This window comes from Hordeum vulgare, chromosome 6H (assembly GCF_904849725.1).
Source record: "Hordeum vulgare subsp. vulgare chromosome 6H, MorexV3_pseudomolecules_assembly, whole genome shotgun sequence".
Classification (NCBI taxonomy): domain Eukaryota; kingdom Viridiplantae; phylum Streptophyta; class Magnoliopsida; order Poales; family Poaceae; genus Hordeum; species Hordeum vulgare.
Genome location: NC_058523.1, coordinates 510,583,515 through 510,610,088, shown reverse-complemented (window position 1 = coordinate 510,610,088; position 26,574 = coordinate 510,583,515).

Here is a 26,574-nt window from a genome sequence, read left to right as displayed (position 1 = left end):
TTCCACTCGAAACTAAAACTCCAGAGCAGTGAGACGTAGGGCTGTTACCTCCACCGCAGAGGGGCCTGAACTCATACAACCTTCCGTAGCTAGGACTCCGCCCTCTACTTTCGTACCCTACACATCTACTGTCAGGTTTATACCCACGACAGTTGGCGCCCACGGTGGGGCAGGCGTCTAGGCGACTTCCGGCAAGTTTGCGTTTTTTTCTCCTTCACCATGTCTTCCGGCGGTGATTTGTGCCTTGGTCACGAGATTGTGTTCGGCACACTCGTCTTCGTCGCCGACGATTCGGCATGGCTTCGGGAGGCGCCTCTCGATGTCGAGGCGCTTTCAGTTCGCGGGACGACGTTCTTCCGTGCTAGTTTGTACGGAGTTCTTCTTCGCCAACCGTCGACTTCGTCGTCGACTGTGCTACCCATCGCATGTCGCAACAAGCGATCCGGTCGCTCACGGCTCCAGCGCTGAGTGCGTCATGCACTCGCGCATCAAGCATCTTGCTACTGCAACAAAAGACCTTCCAATGGCGCCAGAAATAGGCACGTTGACGGGAGAATACTTGACTTGATCCTTCTGCTGCGGCTACGCCTTAAGGGACTTCCTAGGCAAGTATGCAAAGGATTTCCCCCGTGGCCTTGGAGCCTTGCATTGGTGTTCCCTTGTAGCGGAAAGGGTGATGTAGCGTAGCGGTGGTAAGTATTTCCCTCAGTTTGAGAACCAAGGTATCGATCCAGTGGAGGAGTATCACAAGAGCCTGCACAAACACAAAAAGCTTGCTCCCAACGCTATGAAGGGGTTGTCAATCCCTTATAGATTGTTTGCCAAGTGAGAACTAAAAGCAACAAAGTAACAAAACAAAGTAAAAGCGGAGGTGTAAACGATAGATGTGAATAGACCCGGGGGCCGTAGTGTTTACTAGTGGCTTCTCTCATGAAAGCAAGTAGACGGTGGGTGAACAAATTACTGTCGAGCAATTGATAGAACCGCGCAAAGTCGTGACGATATCTATGGCAATGATTATATCTATAGGCATCACGTCCAAAACAACTAGACTGATACTTTCTGCATCTACTACTATTACTCCACACGTCCACCGCTATCCAGCATGCATCTAGTGTATTAAGTCCATAAGAACAGAGTAGCGCCTTAAGCAAGATGACATGATGTAGAGGGATAATCTCAAACCAATGATGAAAACCCCATCTTTTTACCCTTGATGGCAACTACTTATTGTGTGCCTTGCTGCCCCTACTGTCACTGGGAAAGGTCACCACATGGTAGAACCCGAAACCAAGCACTTCTCCCATTGCAAGAATCATAGATCTAGTTGGCCAAACAAAACCCAAGCCTCGGAGAGACTTACAAGGATATCAAATCATGCATATAATAAATTAACAAAGACTCAAATATATATCATAGATAATCTGATCACAAATCCACAATTCATCGGATCTCGACAAACACACCACCAAAGAAGATTACATCGGATAGATCTCCATGAAGATCATGAAGAACTTTGTATTGAAGATCCAAGAGAGAGAAGAAGCCATCTAGATACTAACTACGGACCCGTAGGTCTGAAGTGAACTACTCACGAGTCATTGGAGGGGCGATGATGATGATGAAGAAACCCTCAAACTCCAAAGTCCCCTGCGACAGGGCGCCGGGAAGGGTCTCCAGATGAGATCTCGCGGAAACGGAAGCTTGCGGCGGCGGAAAAGTATTTTCGAGGATCCCCTGATTTTTTGCCGAATTTTTGGGAATATATAGGCCAAGGATCTAGGTGAGGGGGAGGCCAGGGAGGCCACAAGCCCTGACACCGCCGCCTCCCCCCTGGTGGCGGAGTGGGAGCTTGTGGGCTCCCTGGAGCCCACCTAGCTTGGCCCAGAGGCCCCCTGATCTTCTTCCGTTCGGGAAAAAATCATTTTGGGGTTTTTATTCCGTTTGGGCTCCGTTCCAAAATCAGATCTGAAAAGAGTCAAAAACACACAAAAAACAGGAACTGGCACTTGGCACTGAATTAATAAGTTAGTCCCAAAAAAGATATAAAAGGTACATAAAACATCCAAAGATGACAAGATAACAACGTGAAACCATAAAAAATTATAGATACGTTTGAGACGTATCAAGCATCCCCAAGCTTAACTCCTGCTCGTCCTCAAGTAGGGAAGTGATAAAGAATGAATTTTTGATGCTTTCATTCTACCTAGCATAGGTGTCCTTTGTAATTCCTCTTATGTGACGTGAATGTTCACATCCATTAGATTCAAAACAATAGTTTGCTATTGACGTGGAAACAATAATAGTTCAAGCAAACTAGCAAGGTAATCATGAACTTTGAAAATAACAAGGCCAAAAGAAAGTTATCCCTACAAAAGCATATAGTCTGGCTATGCTCTATCATCATTGCACAACGAATTTAAATCATGCACAACCCCGGTATTGGCCAAGTAATTGGTTCACACCTTTAGTTTCTCAAACCTTTTCAACTCTCACACAATACATGAGCGTGAGCCATGGTTATAGCACTATAGATGGTGTGGGATGTGGTGGAGGTTGCAAGAGAAAAAAAGGAGAAGATAGTCACATTAACTAGGCATATCAATGAGCTGTGGAGATGCTCATCAATAGTATCAATATGAATGAGTAGGGATTGCCATATAATGATGCACTAGAGCTACGAGTATGTGAAAGCTCTTAAAGAAAACTAGTGGGTGTGCGTCCAACTTGCTTGCTCACGAAGACCTAAGGCAATTTTGAGGAAGCCTATCATTGGATTATACAAGCCAAGTTATATAATGAAAATTTCCCACTAGTTATATGGTGGTGACAAAACAAGAGACTCTCAATCATGAAGATCATGGTGCTTAAAATGCACAAGTGTGGAAAAAGTGGTAGCATTGTCCCTTCTCTCTTTTTCTCTATTTTTTTGGTGGGCTCTTTGGCCTCTTTTTTTTATTTTGGTGGGCTTCTTTGGACTCTTTTATTTCCTCACATGGGATAATGCTCCATCAATGATGATCATAACACTTTCAACTCAAAACTTAGAGCAACTATGACTCTATATGGAATGCCTTCAGTAGTGTACCGTGGCAATGATCTAGCATGGCATAGACATTAATGGAAACATCATGCTAGCTATCTTACGATCATGCAATGGCAATGTAGACGTGGTGGCACATGTCATGGTGGTAGTTGCATGGCAATATATCTCGGAATGACTTTGAAAAAGCCATAGTAGGTAGGTATGGTGGCTGTTTTGAGGGAGGCTAATGGGGGGGTTTTGTGCACCGGTGAAAGTTACACGACACTAAGAAGATAGTGATGGTGGTAGGTGAAAGTGCATCTAAACCATGGACTCAACATTAGTCATGAAGAACTCATATACTTGTTGCAAAAGTTTTATTAGTAATCGAAACAAAGCATTCAACGCATACTCCTAGGGGAAGGGTTGGTAGGTATAAACCATCGCGCGATCCCGACCGCCACACAAAGGATGACAATCAATATACTACTCATGCTCAGATTTCATCACATAGCGGTTCACCATACGTGCATGCTACGGAAATCACTAACTTCAACACAATTATTTCTAGATTCACAACACCTTACTAGCATGACTTCAATATTACCATAACCACAACTCAAAACTAATTGAGATGAATCAAACTTCTCTAACTATTCAATGCACATGAAGGTGGAAGTTTTCGTATCCCTTTGGATAACTACCCCTTTTGAGACTACTTTCAAAGCATAGATAACCTACCAAGCCACGCACCGCTGCGCTCTAAAAGATATAAGAGAAGCACATAGAGCAAAAGTATCTAGCTCAAAAGATATAAGTGAAGCACATGTGAGCTGAATTGTCCACCAAAAGATATAAGTGAAGCTCGACAAAATCACGGTGTGTGCATGTCTCTCTCTCTAGGTGTGCAGCAAGGATGATTGTGACACAACAAAAATAAAAGACTCCTACGATACAAGACGCTCCAAGCAAAAACACATAACATGTGGTGAATAAAAATATAGCCCCAAGTAACGTTACCGATGGATTGAAGACGAGAGAGGGGATGCCTTCCCGGGGCATCCCCAAGCTTAGGCTTTTAAGGCATCCTTGAATCTTTTTGGGTGCCTTGGGCATCCCCAAGCTTGAGCTCTTGCCACTCTTTATCTCTTTGTCCACAAGAACTTCACCCAAAACTTGAAAACTTCACAACACTAAACTTAAACAGAAACTCCTGATAACATTAGTACAAGAAAGCAAACCACCACTTCCTTAGGTACTATAGCAAACTTAAATTCTACTTGTGCTGATGTTGGGTTACTGTACTTTCAATCTTCCATGGCTAATACCCCCCGATACTATCCATAGTTTCATCAAAATAATCAACCAACACAACAAAAACAGAATTTGTTAACAGCAGACCAGTCTGTAGAAATCTGTATATTTCGTATACCTCTGGTACTTCAAAAGTTCTGAACAATTTCGACAGTCTGAAGAATTTGTGTATCAATCAGAAGCAAAAAGAATCGACTCAAAAGCTCTTACAGAAAAAAATGAAAATTCTTTTCGTGAGCAGAAAGTTTCTGTCTTTTCCAGCATGACCAAACGATCATCCCCAAGACTAATTATAACGGTTTTGCTTGGCACAAACGCAAAAAGAAACACAAAAGATCATAACAGAATTATGAAAGTGTGGAAAACATAAAACAGAAAGAAAAAGGATAGATTCGTTGGGTTGCCTCCCAACAAGCGCTTTTGTTTAACGCCCTTAGCTAGGCAAAAAGTGATGGAATCACGTATAGTCATCTTTCGTGCTCAAACCATAGGTAGCCCTCGTCATAGATTCGTAAGGCAATCTTATTTTCTTTCTAGGAAAGTGCTCCATGCCCTTCTTTAAAGGAAATTGAAATCTAATATTCCCTTCCTTCATATCAATGATAGCACCAATAGTCCTTAGGAAAGGTCTACGAAGAATAGTGGGGCATGAAGGATTGCAATCTATGTCAAGTACAATGAAATCCACGGGTACATAGTTCTTATTTGCAACAATAAGAACATCATCGATCCTTCCCATGGGTTTCTTGACAGTAGAATCCGCAAGATGCAAATTAAATGAACACTCTTCAATCTCATGAAAACCAAGAATATCACATAAAGACTTTGGAATCGCGGAAACACTAGCACCCAAATCACACAAAGCATTGCACTCATAGTTTTTGTTCTTGATTTTGATAGTAGGTTCCCACTCATCATGAAGTTTTCTAGGTATAGAGACTTCTAGTTCGAGCTTCTCTTCAAGAGATTTCATCATAGCATCTATGATATGCGCGGTAAAGGCTTTGCTTTGCCTATAAGCATGTGGAGAGTTTGCAATGGATTGCACCAAAGAAATGCATTCAAACTAGGAGCAATTATCATAATTGAATTCCTTGAAATCCAAAGTGGGATTTTCATTACTATCCAAATTTTTGACTTCTTCTACTCCACTCTCCACACCTTTATCATCAAGATAGGTGGACTCCGAATCATTAGGGCGTTTTTCAACCAAAGTTGATTCATATCCAGCCCCTCCATAAGTAGGTTTGACACGCGAAAACAAATATTCAAGAGGAGACACACCAAGCACTTTAAGATCTTCGTGATTTGCATCACTAGAATGCACCCTTTTAAACCATTCATGTCTAGCGCGAATTTGGGCGGTTCTTTCTTTGCTCTTATTCATGGAGATATGCATAGCTGTCAAAGTTTCATCCAAGTTGACCTTGGGAGGAGCGCATCTAAGTTTCAAAGCATCAATATCACAAGACATCTTATCAACGCTTTTAGCCAAATCGTCTATTTTGAGTAGTTTTTCCTCTATGGACGCATTGAAAATCTTTTGAGAGTTGATGAATTCTTTGATATTACTCTCTAGATCAGAGGGTAATTTGTTGTGATTTCCATAAGTGTTGCCGTAGGAATTGCCATAATTGTTAGAGGAGTTACTAGGAAAAGGCCTAGGAACATAGTTTCCTCTAAAAGCATTGTTGTTGCCAAAATCGTTCCTACCAACAAAATTCACGTCCAAACTAGCGTTGCTACTCTCAATCAAAGAAGATAGTGGCATGTCATTAGGATCTACGGTACCGTTTCTACTAGCAACCTTATTCATCAACTCGTCCATCTTAGCACTAAGCGAGTTAATCTCTTCTATAGCGTGCACCTTTTTGCTAGCAGGCGACCTTTCAGTGTGCCACTGAGAGTAGTTGGTCATGATATTGTCTAGGAGTTTTGTAGCATCTCCTAACGTGATTTCCATGAACGTTCCACCTGAGGTGGAGTCCAAGATATTGCGAGAAGGAAAATTCAAGCCAGTGTAAAAGATTTGTATAATCATCCACAAACTCAAGCCATGAGCGGGACAATTTCTAATCATAAGCTTCATCCTCTCCCAAGATTGTGCAACGTGTTCATGATCAAGTTGCTTGAAATTCATGATATCGTTACATAAGGATATGATCTTAGCCGGCGGAAAATACTTGGATATGTAAGCATCTTTGCACTTATCCCAAGAATCGATACTATTTTTAGGCAAAGAAGAAAACCAAGTTTTTGCGCGATCTCGCAACGAGAAAGGAAAAAGTTTTAACTTAATCACGTCAGTATCCACATCTCTTTTCTTTTGCATGTCACAAAGCTCAATGAAGGTATTGAGATGGGATGCGACATCTTCACTAGGAAGGCCAGAGAATTGCTCTTTCATAACAAGATTCAGCAAAGCTGCGTTGATTTCATACGATTTCGCACTAGTGGCGGGAGCAATCGGGTACTAATAAAATCATTATTATTAGTGCTCCAGAAGTCGCAAAGTTTGGTGTTTTCAGCCATGATGACTTCAACAAACAAACAAGCACACAAGCAAGCGAGAAAATCGGCAAAGGGAAACGACAAAGGCAGAAGAAAACGGCGAAGGAGAAAGGCAAATGGAAACGACAAATGTGAAGTGGGGGAGAGGAAAACTTGAGGCAACTGGCAACAAAGGTAAATGCAAGAGATGAGTTTGTGAGACCTACTTGGATAGATCTTGATTTCTCCTCCCCGGCAACGGCGGCAGAAATACTTCTGCTACTGCAACAAAAGACCTTCCAATGGCGCCAGAAATAGGCACGTTGACGGGAGAGTACTTGACTTGATCCTTGTGCCGCGGCTACGCCTTAAGGGATTTCCTAGGCAAGTATGCAAAGGATTTCCCCCGTGGCCTTGGAGCCTCGCGTTGGTGTTCCCTCGAAACGGAAAGGGTGATGTAGTGTAGCGGTGGTAAGTATTTCCCTTAGTTTGAGAACCAAGGTATCGATCCAGTGGAGGAGTATCACAAGAGCCTGCACAAACACAAAAAGCTTGCTCCCAACGCTATGAAGGGGTTGTCAATCCCTTATAGATTGTTTGCCAAGTGAGAACTGAAAGCAACAAAGTAACAAAGCAAAGTAAAAGCGGAGGTGTAAACGATGGATGCGAATAGACCCGGGGGCCGTAGTGTTTACTAGTGGCTTCTCTCATGAAAGCAAGTAGACGGTGGGTGAACAAATTACTGTCAAGCAATTGATAGAACCGCGCAAAGTCATGACGATATCTATGGCAATGATTATATCTATAGGCATCACATCCAAAACTAGTAGACCGATACTTTCTACATCTACTACTATTACTCCACACGTCGACCGCTATCCAGCATGCATCTAGTGTATTAAGTCCATAAGAACAGAGTAACGCCTTAAGCAAGATGACATGATGTAGAGGGATAATCTCAAATCAATGATGAAAACCCCATCTTTTTACCCTTGATGGCAACTACTTAATGTGTGCCTTGCTGCCCCTACTGTCACTGGGAAAGGTCACCACATGGTAGAACCCAAAACCAAGCACTTCTCCCATTGCAAGAATCATAGATCTAGTTGGACAAACAAAACCCAAGACTCGGAGAGACTTACAAGGATATCAAATCATGAATATAAGAAATCAACAAAGATTCAAATATATATCATAGATAATCTGATCACAAATCCACAATTCATCGGATCTCGACAAACACACCGCCAAAGAAGATTACATCGGATAGATCTCCATGAAGATCATGGAGAACTTTGTATTGAAGATCCAAGATAGAGAAGAAGCCATCTAGCTACTAACTACGGACCCGTAGGTCTGAAGTGAACTACTCACGAGTCATTGGAGGGGCGATGATGATGATGAAGAAGCCCTCCAAGTCCAAAGTCCCCTCCGGCAGGGCGCCGGGAAGGGTCTCCAGATGAGATCTCGCGGAAACGGAAGCTTGCAGCGGCGGAAAAGTATTTTCGAGGCTCCCCTATTTTTTTGCTAAATTTTTGGGAATATATAGGCCAAGGATCTAGGTGAGGGGGCGGCCAGGGAGGCCACAAGCCCTGACACTGCCGGCTCCCCTGGTGGCGGAGTGGGAGCTTGTGGGCTCCCTGGAGCCCACCTGGCTTGGCCCAGAGGCCCCTGATCTTCTTCCGTTCGGGAAAAAATCATTTCGGGGTTTTTATTCCGTTTGGACTCCGTTCCAAAATGAGATATGAAAAGAGTCAAAAACACAGAAGAAATAGGAACTGGCACTTGGCACTGAATTAATAATTAGTCCCAAAAAAGATATAAAATGTACATAAAACATCCAAAGATGACAAGATAACAGCATGAAACCATAAAAAATTATAGATATGTGTGAGACGTATCACGTCTTCACCGCAGGTGGCGGCCATTGAACCTGCTACACCTCCATGTGCTACGTCTCACTCGATGTCAGATCCGTCTGGCTCTTCTTCCGAGCGCGAGAGCTGCATCCCTGTGGCGGAGATTTTTATGGCCGGCTCACACGAGAGCCTGCCAAGTACCAATCGGGTCAAGCGGGAAACTAGAGAGAGAGTTCGGGTGCGCGTCATCATCCACGCCCTCCAACATCTGGTCGGCGGTCTCATCACGACCACATCGAGGTATTCCACACACCTGTCCTCAACTTGGCTGTAGCTGCAAGGATTGCAGACTCCATCCAGCCGTCAAATTCATCAGCGGGCAGAGGAGTGCAGCAGATCTGTGCCCTGTTGCAGGTGGCACAACAGCAGAATTCCGCTGTATCTCAGTCTCACAACAGACTGCAGAACAATTCCGTCCGAGGAGACATAGTTCGGTCGATTTATAGCCCAGGTTCTCCCCAACGTCGTAGAGGAGGAGATCACTGAGAAGATCGGTACAGAGACCAGGGGCGGAATCCGCCTCCCCCCGGTTCAATCGCGAGGATAGCCATCGCTCACGCTCTCCTCCGCGGAGTGGTTCGTATGCGCCCCGGCGCAACGACGAAAGGCGATCGGTGGGCGACGACCGCGACCAAAGGCGCAATGTAAGGGATTATCTCACTCAGAAGAGAGTTGATAGAAGCCGAGCCCATCGTGATGGATATGATGGTGATCGTCCGAGTGGAAGTGGCTCTGTCATATCCGGCCCCGAGTGTTTCAGTCGAGCAATCCGCTCTGCTGATATTCCCCCCAACTTCAGGTTGGCGGCCGATATAAGCAACTTCACTGGAGAATCCAAGCCAGAAATGTGGTTAGATGATTACCGAGTGGCAGTTCAGATCGGCGACGGCAACGACAACGTCGCAATGAAGAACTTGCCCCTAATGCTGGATGGTTCGGCCCGTGCCTGGCTGAATCAACTAGCTCCATCAAGCATATACCGCTGGGCAGATTTGGCCCGAGTGTTCATCAAGACCTTCGAGGGCACTTGCAAGCGCCCTAGTGGTCTCTCCGAGCTACATCATTGTATCCAGAAGCCGAGTGAGTCTTTGCGCGATTTCATCCAACGCTGGACTACTCTCCACCACACGGTGGAGAACGTTACCGAGCATCAGACAGTCTGCGCTTTTGTAGTGCCCCAAGTGTAATCCTTCCCTATTTGGAACCTATTGCAAGTGGGTCCACCTTGTCAGAGATTTGATGATATCAATTGTGCCATGATTTCATGTGATGTCCTTTGTATTTTTTTCTCCATTGCATGCATGCATGTCATGTCATATCTTCCTTGTATCTTTGTGACTTTGTGATTGCAAGGGGTAGTGATGATGTGGGGTCTTGTGAGTTCTTGTGATGTTGGTGCATGTGAGTTGTGGTGCTTAGAAGTAGTGTTGTGGTGATAGTTGGTTTGCAAAACCCTTTGACTACAAACCCCTCTCTCTCTATTATCCCCTAGTTCAAATATTTGCTTGTTCCTTCTCTGTTTTTAAAATGTCCAAAGTTTAGAGAATATTGTGAGGATGATGGAGTGTCATAATTGCTGTTTTGTTGAGTTGAAATAAGGGTGCAAATAAATCCAAAACAGAAACTAATTGCTGTTTTGCATTTATTCAAGTTGCTCCAAAAATTCCCTTTGTATTTTATTTAATTATGTTAAATGTTTTCAGGACTAGGGCATTTTTATTTTGTTTTTATCTCCTACAGAAAGCCCTGGTCTATTTTTCCTTTCCTGTGGTTTTTCTGTTAATGGGAATTAGCCCAGGATCTCTTCCTCTATCTGTCGCCCAAGTGGGCTTCCTCCCACTTAGGCCGGCCCAACCTTTCCTCCCTCACGCGCATGGCGCCTTCTTCCTCCCCCTTTCCAGCGAGGCAGAGGCCCCACCTGTCATCCGCTATCTCCCGTTCCCCTCTGTTCCACCGAGGCGTGCAAGCGCACATGGACGACGGCACGTCCCTCGCCTCCCCCTCACGCTATTTAGCCCCTTGGCGTCCGTGCAGAGACTCTAGGGTTCCTCCCCGCCGCCACTCCGTCCAGATCTCAACCCCCCTCTCTCTCGTCGCAGCAAGGTAAGAGGAGCGCGGATCCGCCATGGCCGACGGGTGAAGGTCGTCGACACCGACGTTCTGCTGCCCCTACCTCCTCTTCGAAGGCTCCAGCAGGTCGAGGGCTCCTCTAGGAGCTCGTTCCCGCCGCTGGATCGGCCTCCCCCGCTCTGCTTCCACTACTTCCCGACGGCAACTCCCCTCCGATGAGCAGCTTCACCGGCGGCCTACTTCCTCTACTTCCTCTACGGGCCGCTCCCTCCTCGACCCGTACGCGAGGTAGTGCACCTCCTCCTTCCTCCCTGTCCCAGATCAGGCACCGCAGCGGTAGAATTCATCGGCGAGTTGTCTCTGTCGCCGGAGCCGCCGCTCGCCGTGGGTACGTCGCTGTAGAGCCCCTCGGGCATAGGTGATTGCGGGAATGAGTTCGTAAGGGTGTGGGATTCCTCCCATCCATGAACCGGAGTGGGATTTAGTCTGTACCGCCGGCGAGTACCTCCCCTGTTCCGGTCAGCCGTCGGTACCAGATAAGCAGAGAGGACCCTTCATTTGTTTCTTTGCGCGTTATAGATCAGTAGTCGATTCGTAGCCTAGTGGTAGCAAGTGCGTGTGCCTGATGAGGAGGGCGCGGGTTCGATTCCCCCCTTCGGCACCTTGGTTTTGATTTGCGTTGTTTGCACAGTAGCACAATAGCAAGGTAGTAACCTTACCTTGCTTGGCCTCTCTGTTCTGTCGATCTAATGACAGTAGCAGAGTGGTATGAGTAGAGCTTGTGCACCAGGGGCACACGGGTTCGAATCCCAGGGTGCCCCGTTTTCTTTTTCCTTCATGCTATATTTTTCCCTCTTTGCTTGTTGCTATTCTTGTGCCAAAATCCATAGGTGACAATGGCATTTTATTTTTTTCCTTTGCTGCTATAGAAGTGCCATATGATGTGATGCATGTGTGTGTTCATGTGAGAGATGTATGTGTGTGTGTGTGCATACACATGGTGTTAGCCACATGTGTAGGTAATGTGTGTGTGGTGCCTCCCTTGTAGTTGATGTAAGTGTAGGTGGTTTGTGTTCTTTTGCTTGTGTGACTAGTTAGATAGCAGTAGGTATGTGCATGTGTGTGTGAGTGTTGCACACACATGAGGTGTTGCTAGTGTATGTATCCATGTGTGTGTAAATGCCATATGCATGTGTTAGCATTCTTTTGTGTTGATAGCATGTGTAGGTGGTGTGGATTCTACTAGATGACATGCATATGAGTTGATGATATGCATGTGGTGAAAACAGCCCCATGTGCAAGTTGTGCACCTCCTCATGTTTAATATGAGAGAGAGCATGATGTGTGTGTGTGGGTGTCTTAGTGGGAAGTATTTGTGTTGTTGTTGTGCATGACACCAACATGGGGTCCAAACCCTCATGTCCATATTGTCTTTGTGCACATGAGAATATCTATGTGATAGTTTTTCTAGTGAGAGTTGCATGAAATGTTGCACTATTCACTATGTTGGATTCTATGTAGATTTTCTTTTCTAGTTTGTGCTCACTTGCTCCAAGTAAGTTCCCAGGAATCCAATGGTGAAATCATTTTTTCCATTGGAACATTTCCTGGAAAATTCGCATTTGCATTTTCTCCTAAGTTTAGAGCTTGGTTCCATGAGTTGTGAGGTGCTCTTGTGTTTGTTTCTTGTTTGTGGCAGTAGATGGTGACCCCCTCTACCACATGTTGGTTTCAATTCATGATTTGGAATCCATGTGTGCAAGTTGTGCCCATCCAAAGTAGGCTTGTGACTGAAATTCCAGCTTAGTGAAAATCTCAGATTTTCACTAAGTCTGAGAATCTGTTTATATTTTCTTCCCCTGTAGATGAGGTTGTGCTGGTCACTGTGTTGTGATCTAGCCCTAGCTTCCAACTACAAAGTTGGACCCGATATGTTTGTATAGCTCCCTGTAAAATTTCATGTCATTTGGAGCCCTGTAGGTATTGTTTTGGCTGCTGTCAAAAAGCTTCAAAGCAAAGACAGAAAGTCAGGTGCAGGAATTTTCACTAAGTCCCTGAGATCTGATGGTTTTGGGAAAGTTTGCAGCCTTGTATCTTCCTGTGTATAATTACTTTTTGTGTGATTCTTGCTTGTGCTGGTAGTATTCTTGGCTAGCTACAGCCACATATATTATTTGTCATAGTTGGGTGGCTGTAGGTGCTTTGCATGTAGCTCACAAAGTGCTATGATGCAGTTTATGGCAGATTATGTAGTTTTGTCATTTTGATGATTGTGAGTGCTTAGTTGATGATGTGGTGTTCTTACTTGCTCCAACCCATTCATGTTGGGTTGCTATATGTCTTGGCAACCTGGAAATACCAGATTTGTGCCAATTGAGTGTGTGGTTATGATTTTGACACGTAGGGCTTCATATCTTGTTTCGTTGATTCCCGTTGATCCGTAGCTCCGATTGTATTGTTCTTTATATGGTTTTGCATCGTTTTCACGAGACGCATCTGATCATGTCATTCTCATGCATGTCAAAATAGCTTAGGGTACAGTTCTGACCAGGAACTTGTTTTAGCTTCTTTTGCTTGTGCTAGTGATAGAAATTAGTGATGCATGCTCATATTCATCTCATGCATCATGTTCTTGTTGCATCTTGAGGTGCTGTTGTTCATTGGATGTTATTCTTATGTTGGGTAGCACCGGGATCGGAGAACGAGTACGTGGATTCGGGAGAGTACGTGCAGGACGAACAAGAACCATTCCAAGCTGAGGATATCACAGGCAAGATGATATGACCTTGATTCCATCTCTAGACTTGTTATGCTAGTTTGCGTTTCCATGTCATATTGCTCGCTGCCTACCACTGAAATATTTGCCTCTTGATATGCCATGAACCCAAACACTGATCCCTTCCTAGCAGACTTGAATGGCTAAGTAGGCTTTGCTCAGCTACTAATGTTAGCGTTGCTAGATGCAGGTGCTTTGACTCATGTGATAACATGAGCTTGATATCATTATATTAAATTCTGTTATTTAATTATTGCACCTATATACTTGGTAAATAACGGAAGGCCTAGCCTTTTGCCGGGTGTTTTGTTCCGTTATTCCCGCCATAGTTACCGGCTACCGGTGTTTGATTCCATAATGATCGCTCCTAACACATTCGGGGTTGTTATGGGGACCCCCTCGATAAATCGCGTAGTGCTAAGGCTTGTCCGGCAGGACCCAACATTGGTGTTAATTTGCTAATCACTTAATAATAAACTGCATAGGGAATAGCTACCCCGAGGAATTTAATCAACAACCCGGGCCAGTGCTCGTCATGAGTGTTGGTCCAAACTGGGCACTGCTCGGGGCCAACTGAGGCCAACTTGAGTGATTTCTATCAGGCCATCGTGCGCGTAGCTCATCCGGCGTGTCCTGAGACTGAGATACGCGGCTCTTATCAGGGTCGTCGACACGTCGGGAGGTCCTGCTAGTCTTGCCTTACCTTAGCGATATATCTTGCGTATAGGAATCCCAGTGAAGCTTTGGTTTCCCCCAGAGTTGAGGTTTTCCTCTAAGGAATCCGACGAGATCACGAGATTCGTGATAGAGGATTACTTTGCGGCCTGTGTACGTTTGTGATGGACTAGTTGGAGCACCCCTGCAGGGTTTAATCTTTCGGAAAGCCATGCCCGCGGTTATGTGGCAACTTGGAATATTTTGTTAACATCTGGTATTAGATAACTTAAACATAATCTAATGAAATTGCCAACTGTGTGCGTAACCATGACTGTCCCCTCGAAGATCTCTCTTCGATCGGGAACACGATGGGGTTATGAATGACGTAGGTAGGTGTTCAGGATCACTTAGTGATCAAGTATTCATGACCGCCAGCGTAGACCACCTTCATAAATGCTACGTAAGATCGCCACCGAATCAAGCTTAGGATGATCCGACCTTAAACACTTCACCTTATCCTACCTAATGACTTGACTAGTTCTGGCACCAAGGTCTTAGATTGCTGAGTCCCCGTGGCTCACAGATTCCTCCACAATACCAACAGGTTCAGGTACCCCAGAGACAGATGATCCCGACGGCACTCAGCTGGCGTGGCAGTACGATGAGGAGACAGACCGCCTGTACGTGAACTATTGTTAGAGCATATATCTCCATATGTGGTTTTGGTAATTGATGACAATTCCTATGGACTAATGGTTGCCTGAAGTTATATTTATAGGATTTGTCCATAGGCACTTCTTGAAGTCCATCTGTTGGGTTCAAGGAGTTTATATGATGACCAAGATGTTATTCAAGGTATTATCCAAAGAATGGTCACAGAAACACTAGGTTGATCAAGGTCTCAGACAAAGAGTAAATCAAGATGATCAACACACAAAGCGTATAAGATGTACCGAGAGGGATCAAGTGATCCCATGGTATGGTAAGCATTGTCCATTACGTGTTTGTGTACTAACCCATGGTCTTTGTGAGACCCCTGTGTGGGGGTTAGGTGTGCTTTCATTGGGCTTGCGTCAAAAGGAAGATCTCATACAACCCATGAAGGATGACGTCAAGTGGTGATCGTCATCAAGATTGTGGTGTGCAAGTTCAAGTGGATCAGCACAAATATATCATTGAAACATAAGCTAACAAGGATGTTGATAAGGACAACCTCATGTGCTAACCAGGACAAGATCAAGATAAGCATTCCTGAGCACTACATGCTTGATTCTTGTGGATGTTCACTGGTGGACAAATGAAGATGAATACATAAGCTAGGCTTTCCGCATTGTGTATGCGAAAGCTACTTGAAGACTTCATCATGTCTTGCTTTCAACTTGAGCCAAGAAGGAACAACAACATCAAGCTCAGGTGAAAGGGCTAACTCAAAGGTATCAGTTCCTTTGACGTTAGTTGTGCGGAGTGATGATCAGCGAATAAAAGTATATACTCAAGTATGGATCATCAGTACTCTTTTATGATTCTTGAGTCCTTAGGGATCCCACACTATTAAGAGGGGATCACAGGTTTTGCGATGAACTTGCTCAAACTACATCTTCACTTTCTGTTCAGACCACATCTCCACTGCTCTGCTGTTATCTGAAAACAGAACCAGTGCCTCGGACATCCGGCCTCCTCCGGACGTCCGAGGGCCGGACGACCGACAGCTTCGGAAATCCGAAATCCTATACCAGAGAAATCAGAGCCATATAACTCGGACTTCCGGCTCTCTCCGGACGTCCGAGGCCCGGATAGCCGACCAGCTTTGGAATTCTGGAACTATGCACCAGAGAAACTTGAGCCATATAACTCGGACTTCCGGCTCCCTCCGGATGTCCGAGGGCCGTTCAAGGCTCGGATGACCGACAGGCTTCGAAAATCCGGAGCTCTGCACCAGAAGAACATGAGCTCTATAACTCGAATTTCCGGCTCCCTCCGGACGTCCGAGGGCCGGACGTCCGACCCCCGTCGGAAATCCGGAACCTACCACCAGTAGAAGTTGAGTTGTATAACTTGGATTTCCGGTTCTCTCCGGACGTCCGGTCGCTGTGTAATTCAAAATAGTTTCAGTCGTATCTACAGGCCTCGGACGACCGGCCCCTGTCGGACGTCCGACCCCTCGCGGACGCCCGGACTTCCGACAACTGTCGGATGTCCGGACCCTGTGTGACTTAAAGTATCCCCAACGGCTGTATTTCTCTCCCCACTATAAATACCCCCTCCCACTTCGTGAGAGGGTTGCCCAACACAGCCTTATCCTCATAAGAACACATTTCCACCTCACACACATTTGCTCACTCCAAATCTTAGATCCCAAGAGCATTTGGGAGCCCCTTTGAGAGTTGTTCCAATCAGAAGATAGATCGTCTCCCTCTCCTTCTCTCAACCCAAGCTATTTGTGATTTGAGCAAGTTTTGAGCATTCCCCGTGATCTTGTTACTCTTGGAGGTTGGAGACTCCTAGGCGGTAGGAGTTCTTCGGAGAGGAATCAATACGTGTGATTTCCCCCAGAAAAGTTTGTGAGGGTTTGGAAGCCACCTCAAAGGCTTACCACTAGTGGTTGAGAAACGCCTTCGTGGTGTTATCTCAAAGGGAGAATAGGGTGAGCCTTCGTGGCGTTGGTGTGCCTTCGTGGTAACATCCACCTCTCTAACGGTGACTAGCTTCCCTCCAAGGAAGTGAACATCGGGATACATCTTCGTCTCAGTGACCTTGGTTATCCTTAACCCTAACTCCTTACTTGTGGTTTACTTGTGTTATTTGAGCATACATACATTGCATATTGCTTGTGCTCATTATATTGTGTTGGCCATTTCTTGTACAAGATTAATAATTCAAGCATACCCTCTATATCCACACGTTCATACTTGCATCCCTTGATACATCGTGTTGATATAGTGTGATCTAGTATCTTGTGTTGTTCACCTACTTGTCGTGTGATATAGCTCAAGTAAGTTTGTGTAACTTACTTGTGCTTGTTAGCAACTGTATTGTGTCCATCTAGGTAGATCGTGTTGTTGATACACGTTGCAGTGCCTAGTGCATTTAGGATGTGTGCTTGACAAGTACCCTCTTAGTTTATTTCCGCATTAGTTTCAAGCCAAATCCGAAGAAGTTTTTAAATAGCCTATTCACCCCCCTCTAGGCATCATCGAGGTCTTTTCAACTATCTAGAAGATTGAGGCGTGGTCGTGATCGTGGGCCTGCAGACAGGGTAGCATAGCCTTTCTATGTTTTGTAGTCCGTAGCGGAACTACCTTGGTTGTATGTGTGATGTACTCTGAGATATTTAGGAGAAGGCAATTGAATCCCTGATTGTCTATCTTTATTATTATGTATGTGCTGTGTTACCTGTTTGTGAGATGCTTAGATGCGCTCCTTTCCAATTCGGGGCCTCGCTCCCTAGATCGGAAAGGACCACATCTTGGTCGTTACAAGTTGGTAATCAGAGCCTTACGACCATAGGAGCCTTTGTGTGATCGTACTTGGCTGAGTCGAGTCTATAAAATGTTTTAAGTATTAGTTATATCGGAGAGTAGGATTCTTTTTTCTCCTCTTCTATGCTCTGGTGAGGTTCCCGTCTTAGGAAATCTTTAACTCTACTCCTTTACTCGCTCAAATTTTTTTTAGGGATCACGCGGGTATTTGTGAAATCTATATGATTTTGATGTGACGGAATCCTGTCCTGGTGCCTCCTATCTGCTCTAAGTCTCTGGGGAGTTGAGCTCCGGGGGATTCTTGCGCACATCGCCATCATTCAGATTTCTGAGTATCTAAGAACGAAGGATGTTCTTTATTGCTTCAATGCTCGTAGTGGTGAGAAAACCCCGATGTCCCCAGTACTGGTGCAGATTGTTCGGGGGTACTACCACACTTGGTATCATTGTGATCACGAGGATCTGTTGTAGATGAAGGTCCGAGATGCTGGTTGCGTGTTGAAGGATGTGATACAGGTGACGGGTTAGTTTAGGAGTTGTGTGAAATACTCCTTGTATCCGTGTACCCGATTGCATGACCAGTTATTTTGGGAATTCATAGGTGGGATTTCAAGTAGTATCTTATAGGACTATCTTCCTACACACGCTTGATTGAGGTTTGGGGAAATCTCGATCATATGTTTGTTTCGAGCAATTCTAGCTCACACTTGTTTGTAGTGGTCCTTATCGGAATTTTGTCGTCCGTCACTTTGAGGATGCATTCTTGCTATGTTGTTCAAGTGCAATTGTTAAATTCTGTTCAGATATTCTGTCTTTTGATTCAGCAATATATTCAATTATTCTATGGACTAATATGCTGTCCGTCTTCACGATGGTTCCACCGACTCGTAAGAACCCAGGGCGTGAGGATATGCCGCCTCCACCACCTCCTCCCCCCCCCCCCCGCCGCCGCCTCCTCCTGCAGAGGCCTCGCAAGCGGTGATGGCAGCTACTAATGCAAACACCCAGATGCTGATTCAGTTGCTGCAAGAGAGAGCCAACCAACAGCCAGGCAATTTTCAACATGGTGGAAATTAGTTTGCGAGTCTGAGTCAGTTCCTGTCAAACCAGCCTAAGACGTTCACTTCTTGCGACCAGCCATTTGATGCAGAAGATTGGATCCGTGATATGAACAAACATTTCAAGCGTAGCAATGTGCGTCCGGAGGACTATGTCAAGTTTGTAACATTTCAGTTGAAGGGGCAGGCTTCTATCTGGTGGCAACAACTCAAGGACTCCAGAGGCGCGAGGGTGATGTCTTGGGACGAGTTTTGTCGTGACTTCAGGTCCCACTACATCCCTTCTAGTTTTGTGGAGGATATGCGTGAGAAGTTCAGGCGTTTGAAGGAGGGCGGCAATTCCGTGTACAAGTACAATGTCGAGTTACACGAGCTGGCCCGTTACGCGCTGCAGGATATCCCGGATCAAAAGAGCAAGATTTACCAGTTCATGGGTGGCTTGAAAGAAGACTTGCAGTTAGCTCTTGCCTTGCACGATCCTGAGGAGCTTGACAAGTTCTACAACCTAGCTCTCAGAGCAGAGGCAGCCTTGCTCAGGGTGGAAAATTCGAAGAAGCGCTTCAGAGATTGCAGCTCTTCCTCGACTCAGGTGGTTCAGAAGCAACAAAGGTTTTGGGTTTCTCCTCCTCCTCCTTGGCACTCACAGCAGCTGAAGCACTCAGGTGGTCATGGTTCTTCCCACCCACCCAACCCTGGCTTCCAGCAGAGATACCAGCATCAGAAGCAAGGGCCTCCTTAGACTCAGTACCGGCAGCCAGCATATGTCACTTGTCACAAATGTGGGCAGAAGGGTCACTATGCCAACAAATGTACTTCTCAGCTCCGTCTGCCGCCTCCTCCTCCAGGCAAACCTCCAAGCAACGCTCTTGTCAAGTTCAACCCCAGATCAGCTCGAGTCAACATGGTGAACGCAGCGGAAGCAGAGAACTCGTCAGATGTGATCATGGGTAACCTCCTCGTCAATGATATTCCTGCTAAAGTGTTATTTGATTCTGGTGCTTCTCATTCATTCATGTCTAGACCATTTGCATGGAATCATGATTTCATTTCTAAGACCTTGGACAAACCTTTTCGTGTGGTTTCCCCGGGAGCGTTGTTGAGCTCTAATGTGGTCATTCCGGATGTTTCTGTCAGGATGGGCGCTTATGCTTTTCTGGCATCTCCTATTGTCTTGGGCAATTCCGACATCGACTTGATTCTTGGTAAGGACTGGTTGGCCATGAACAAGGCGTCAATTGATTGTGAAGCCAAAGAAGTGAAGCTTACCCACTCTTCGGAGGATGTGATTATATTCGCGGCGCGCGATGATACAATCCGTCTGTTCTCCTTGAATGAAAAGGGTGAGATCAATCCTATTGAGCAAGTCCCAGTAGTCTGCGAATATCAAGATGTGTTTCCTGAAGAGCTGCCAGGCATGCCTCCGCACCGTGAAGTTGAGTTTGTCATTGAGCTTGAGCCAGGCACAGAGCCAGTTTGCAAACGGCCGTACAAGCTGGGTCCAGAAGAATTGAAGGAACTTAAGAGGCAACTCAATGAGCAGGAGCGTTTGGGTTTGATCAGACCGAGCTCGTCTCCGTGGGTTGTGGTGTTCTGTTTGTCAAGAAGAAGGATGGCATGGACCGGCTGTGTGTCGATTACCCGCCATTGAACAAGAAGACAATCAGGAACAAATATCCACTTCCGAACATAACTGAGTTGTTCAAACAGTTGAAAGGTGCTAAAGTATTCTCCAAGCTTGATCTCAGAATGGGCTATCATCAAATTCGCATTCGCGAGGAAGACATTCCGAAGATGGCCTTCAGGACTAGTTTTGGCTCGTACGAGTATACGGTCATGTCTTTTGGTCTGGCAAATGCTCCTCCGACATTCTGTCGATTGATGAACTATATTTTCTCCCGGTACAAGAATGAATTTGTCTTCCTCTATCCCGACGACATTCTGGTCTTTTCTGAGACTGAGGAAGAACATGAAGTACATCTCAGATTGGTGCTTGATAAGCTGAGAGAGTACAAGCTGTATGCTAAGTTTTCCAAGTGCGAGTTCTGGCTGAAAGAAGTGGTTTATCTTGGGCATATTATCTCTGCCGAGGGCATTAAAGTTGATCCGTCCAAGGTTAAAGCCATTGTTGAATGGGAGCCTCCCTAGAATGTGAAGCAGCTTCGAAGCTTTCTCGGGCTTGCTGGCTATTGCAGAAGGTTCGTTGAAAACTTCTCCAAGATCTCCAAGCCGCTCTCTAGTCTTCTTCAGAAAGGTGTTAAGTATGCTTGGTCTCCAGAGTGTCAACTGGCCTTCGATACACTCAAAGAGAAGCTTATCTCCACTCCGGTCTTGGCCCCTCCGGATGATTCCAAGCCGTACCAGGTCTTTTGCGACGCTTCTCTCCATGGTCTTGGTGCAGTCTTGATGCAAGAGAAGAAGGTGGTTGCTTATACTTCCAGGCAGTTGAAGCCTGCGGAGAAGAACTATCCTGTGCATGATCTCGAGCTAGCAGCTGTGGTACACGCCTTGATGACTTGGAGACATCTCTTGTTGCAGCGTAAGGTTGAAGTCTTCACCGATCACAAGAGTCTCAAGTACATCTTCACTCAGCCTAACTTGAATCTTCGGCAAACACGTTGGGTGGAAATGCTCCAGGATTTTAATCCGAGTGTTGAGTACACGCCAGGCAAGGCAAATGTCGTGGCGGATGCATTGAGCAGGAAGGCATATTGCAACAGTCTGATTCTGCAACCTCTCCAGCCGGGTCTTTGTGAGTCTTTCAGGAAGCTCAACCTTCAACTAGTACCTCATGGATTTCTCGCGAACCTTCAGATCTCTCCTACCTTGGAAGATCAGGTCAGAGCAGCTTAGCTTCTTGACGCTATGGTGAAGAAGGTCAAGATTGGCGTGGGAAAGAGTCTCCCCAAGTATAAGTGCTTCACTGTTGATGCCAGGGACACGTTTTTTTTCGAGGATCGCCTTGTCGTCCCGAAAGGTGATCTCAGGAAGGTGATCATGGAAGAAGCTCATAACTCTCTGCTCTCTATTCATCCTGGAAGCTCCAAAATGTACCATGACTTGAAGCAGACATTCTGGTGGACTCGTATGAAACGTGAGATTGCTCAGTTCGTAAACGAGTGTGATGTATGTCGAAGGGTGAAAGCAGAACATCAACGCCAAGCAGGCCTTTTGCAGCCTTTGCCGATTCCCGAGTGGAAGTTTGATCACATTGAGATGGATTTCGTCACCGGGTTTCCGAAGTCCAAGAAGGGTTATGATGCTATCTTCGTCGTCATCGACAAGTTGAGTAAAGTGGCTCATTTTCTCCAAGTCAAGGAGTCCATTTCAGCAGCTCAGCTGGCAGAGTTGTACACCTCCAGGATTGTCTCTTTGCATGACGTGCCTATGATGATCTCTTCAGATCGCGGAAGTATCTTCACTTCCAAGTTCCGGGACTCCTTTCAGTCTGCTCTGGGTACAAAGATCCGCTTCAGCACAATGTTCCATCCTCAGACTAGTGGTCAAGTGGAGAGAGTGAATCAAGTTCTTGAGGATATGCTGAGAGCCTGTGTTATCTGTTTTGGCATGAAGTGGGAAGATTGTGTGCCTTTCGCGGAGTTCTCGTATAACAACAGTTATCAAGCTAGTTCTGGGAAGGCTCTGTTTGGAATTCTTTATGGCAGGAAGTGCCGTACTCCGCTCAACTGGTCCGAGACCGGCGAGCATCAGATCCTTGGGAATGATATGATAGAAGAAGCCGAGGAGATGTGTCGGATCATTCGCGACAACCTCAGAGCAGCTCAGTCCCGTCAGAAGAGCTATTATGATAGCAAGCATCGTGACATGTCTTATGAGTTTGATGACTTTGTCTATCTCAAGGTGTCGCCTATGAAGGGTATGCAGCGCTTTGGCATCAAAGGCAAGCTTGCGCCTCGTTTCGTTGGTCCGTTCAGAGTGGTTGGCAAGAGAGGCGACCTTGCGTACCAGCTCGAGCTTCCGTCAACCTTTGCAAATGTCCATGATGTGTTCCATGTTTCTCAGCTTCGGAGGTGTTTTAAGACCCCCGAGCGCACTGTGCATCACCAAGACATCGACCTTCACCCTGACCTTTCTTATCATGAGCATCCAGTTGCGGTTCTCGAGGCGACTGAGCGCAAGACCCGTAACAAGACTGTCAAATTTCTCAAAGTGCAGTAGTCACACCATTCCGATAAAGAGGCTACGTGGGAACGCGAGGATCACCTCCGTTCCGAATTTCCAGATTTCTTTCAGTCTTAGATCTTGAGGGCGAGATCCTCTTTGAAGTGTGGGAGAGTTTGTAGTGCCCCAAGTGTAATTTTTCCCTATTTGGAACCTATTGCAAGTGGGTCCACCTTGTCAGAGATTTTATGATATCAATTGTGCCATGATTTCATGTGATGTCTTTGTATTTTTTTCTCCATTGCATGCATGCATGTCATGTCATATCTTCCTTGTATCTTTGTGACTTTGTGATTGCAAGGGGTAGTGATGATGTGGGGTCTTGTGAGTTCTTGTGATGTTGGTGCATGTGAGTTGTGGTGATTAGAAGTAGTGTTGTGGTGATAGTTGGTTTGCGAAACCCTTTGACTACGAACCCCTCTCTCTCTATTATCCCCTAGTTCAAATATTTGCTTGTTCCTTCTCTGTTTTTAAAATGACCAAAGTTCAGAGAATATTGTGAGGATGATGGAGTGTCATAATTTCTGTTTTGTTAAGTTGAAATAAGGGTGCAAATAAATCCAAAACAGAAACTAATTGCTGTTTTGCATTTATTCAAGTTGCTCCAAAAGTCCCTTTGTATTTTATTTAATTATGTTAAATGTTTTCAGGACTAGGGGCATTTTTTTATCTCCTACAAAAAGCCCTGGTCTATTTTTCCTTTCCTGTGGTTTTTCTGTTAATGGGAATTAGCCCAGGCTCTCTTCCTCTATCTGCCGCCCAAGTGGGCTTCCTCCCACTTAGGCCGGCCCAACCTTTCCTCCCTCACGCGCATGGCACCTTCTTCCTCCCCCTTTCCAGCGAGGCAGAGGCCCCACCTGTCATCCGCTATCTCCTGTTCCCCTCTGTTCCACCGAGGCGTGCAAGCGCACATGGCCTACGGCACGTCCCTCGCCTCCCCCTCACGCTATTTAGCTCCTTGGCGTCCGTGCAGAGACTCTAGGGTTCCTCCTCGCCGCCGCTCCGTCCAGATCTCGACCCCCCTCTCTCTCTCTCTTGTCGCAGCAAGGTAAGAGGAGCGCGGATCCGCCATGGCCGACGGGTGAAGGTCGTCGACGCCGACGTTCTGCTGCCTCTACCTCCTCTTCGAAGGCTCCAGCAGGTCAAGGGATCCTCTAGGAGCTCGTTCCCGCCGCTGGATCAGCCTCCCCCGCTCTGCTTCCACTACTGCCCGACGGCGACTCCCCTCCGATGAGCAGCTTCACCGGCGGCCTACTTCCTCTACTTCCTCTACGGGCCGCTCCCTCCTCGACCCGTACGCGAGGTAGTGCACCTCCTCCTTCCTCCCTGTCCTAGATCAGGCACCATAGCGATAGAATTCATCGGCGAGTTGTCTCTGTCGCTGGAGCCGCCTCTCGCCGTGGGTACGTCGTTGTAGAGCCCCTCGGACATAGTTGATTGCGGGAATGAGTTCGTAAGGGTGTGGGATTCCTCCCATCCACGAGCCGGAGTGGGATTTAGTCTGTACCACCGCCGAGTACCTCCCCTGTTCCGGTCAGCCGTCGGTAGCAGATAAGCAGAGAGGACCCTTCATTTGTTTCTTTGCGCATTATAGAACAGTAGTCGATTCGTAGCCCAGTGATTGCAAGTGCGTGTGCCTGATGAGAAGGGCGCGGGTTCGATTCCCCCTTCGGCACCTTTATTTTGATTTGCGTTGTTTGCATAGTAGCACAGTTGCAAGGTAGTAACCTTACCTTGCTTGACTTGGAGACATCTCTTGTTGCAGCGCAAGGTTGAAGTCTTCACCGATCACAAGAGTCTCAAGTACATCTTCACTCAGCCTAACTTGAATCTTCGGCAAACACGTTGGGTGGAAATGCTCCAGGATTTTAATCCGACTGTTGAGTACACGCCAGGCAAGGCAAATGTCGTGGCGGATGCATTGAGCAGGAAGGCATATTGCAACAGTCTGATTCTGGAACCTCTCCAGCCGGGTCTTTGTGAGTCTTTCAGGAAGCTCAACCTTCAACTAGTACCTCATGGATTTCTCGCGAACCTTCAGATCTCTCCTACCTTGGAAGATCAGGTCAGAGCAGCTCAGCTTCTTGACGCTATGGTGAAGAAGGTCAAGATTGGCGTGGGAAAGAGTCTCCCCAAGTATAAGTGCTTCACTGTTGATGCCAGGGACACGTTGTTTTTCGAGGATCGCCTTGTCGTCCTGAAAGGTGATCTCAGGAAGGTGATCATGGAAGAAGCTCATAACTCTCTGCTCTCTATTCATCCTGGAAGCTCCAAAATGTACCATGACTTGAAGCAGACATTCTGGTTGACTCGTATGAAACGTGAGATTGCTCAGTTCGTAAATGAGTGTGATGTATGTCGAAGGGTGAAAGCAGAACATCAACGCCCAGCAGGCCTTTTGCAGCCTTTGCCGATTCCCGAGTGGAAGTTTGATCACATTGAGATGGATTTCGTCACCGGGTTTCCGAAGTCCAAGAAGGGTAATGATGCTATCTTCGTCGTCATCGACAAGTTGAGTAAAGTGGCTAGTTTTCTTCCAGTCAAGGAGTCCATTTCAGCAGCTCAGCTAGCAGAGTTGTACACCTCCAGGATTGTCTCTTTGCACGGCGTGCCTATGATGATCTCTTCGGATCGCGGAAGTATCTTCACTTCCAAGTTCTGGGACTCCTTTCAGTCTGCTCTGGGTACAAAGATCCGCTTCAGCACAATGTTCCATCCTCAGACTAGTGGTCAAGTGGAGAGAGTGAATCAAGTTCTTGAGGATATGCTGAGAGCCTGTGTTATCTGTTTTGGCATGAAGTGGGAAGATTGTGTGCCTTTCGCGGAGTTCTCGTATAACAACAGTTATCAAGCTAGTTCTGGGAAGGCTCTGTTTGGAATTCTTTATGGCAGGAAGTGCCGTACTCCGCTCAACTGGTCCGAGACCGGCGAGTGTCAGATCCTTGGGAATGATATGATAGAAGAACTAAGGAGATGTGTCGGATCATTCGCGACAACCTCAGAGCAGCTCAGTCCCGTCAGAAGAGCTATTATGATAGCAAGCACCGTGACATGTCTTATGAGCTTGATGACTTTGTCTATCTGAAGGTGTCGCCTATGAAGGGTATGCAACGCTTTGGCATCAAAGGAAAGCTTGCGCCTCGTTTCGTTGGTCCGTTCAGAGTGGTTGGCAAGAGAGGCGACCTTGTGTACCAGCTCGAGCTTCCGTCAACCTTTGCAAATGTCCATGATGTGTTCCATGTTTCTCAGCTTCGGAGTTGTTTCAAGACCCCCGAGCGCACTGTGCATCTCTAAGACATCGACCTTCAGCCTGACCTTTCTTATCGTGAGCATCCAGTTGTGGTTCTCGAGGCGACTGAGCGCAAGACCCGTAACAAGACTGTCAAATTTCTCAAAGTGCAGTGGTCACACCATTCCGATAAAGAGGCTACGTGGGAACGCGAGGATCTCCTCCATTCCGAATTTCCCGATTTCTTTCAGTCTTAGATCTCGAGGGCGAGATCTTCTTTGTAGTGTGGGAGAGTTTGTAGTGCCCCAAGTGTAATCCTTCCCTATTTGGAACCTATTGCAAGTGGGTCCACCTTGTCAGAGATTTGATGATATCAAT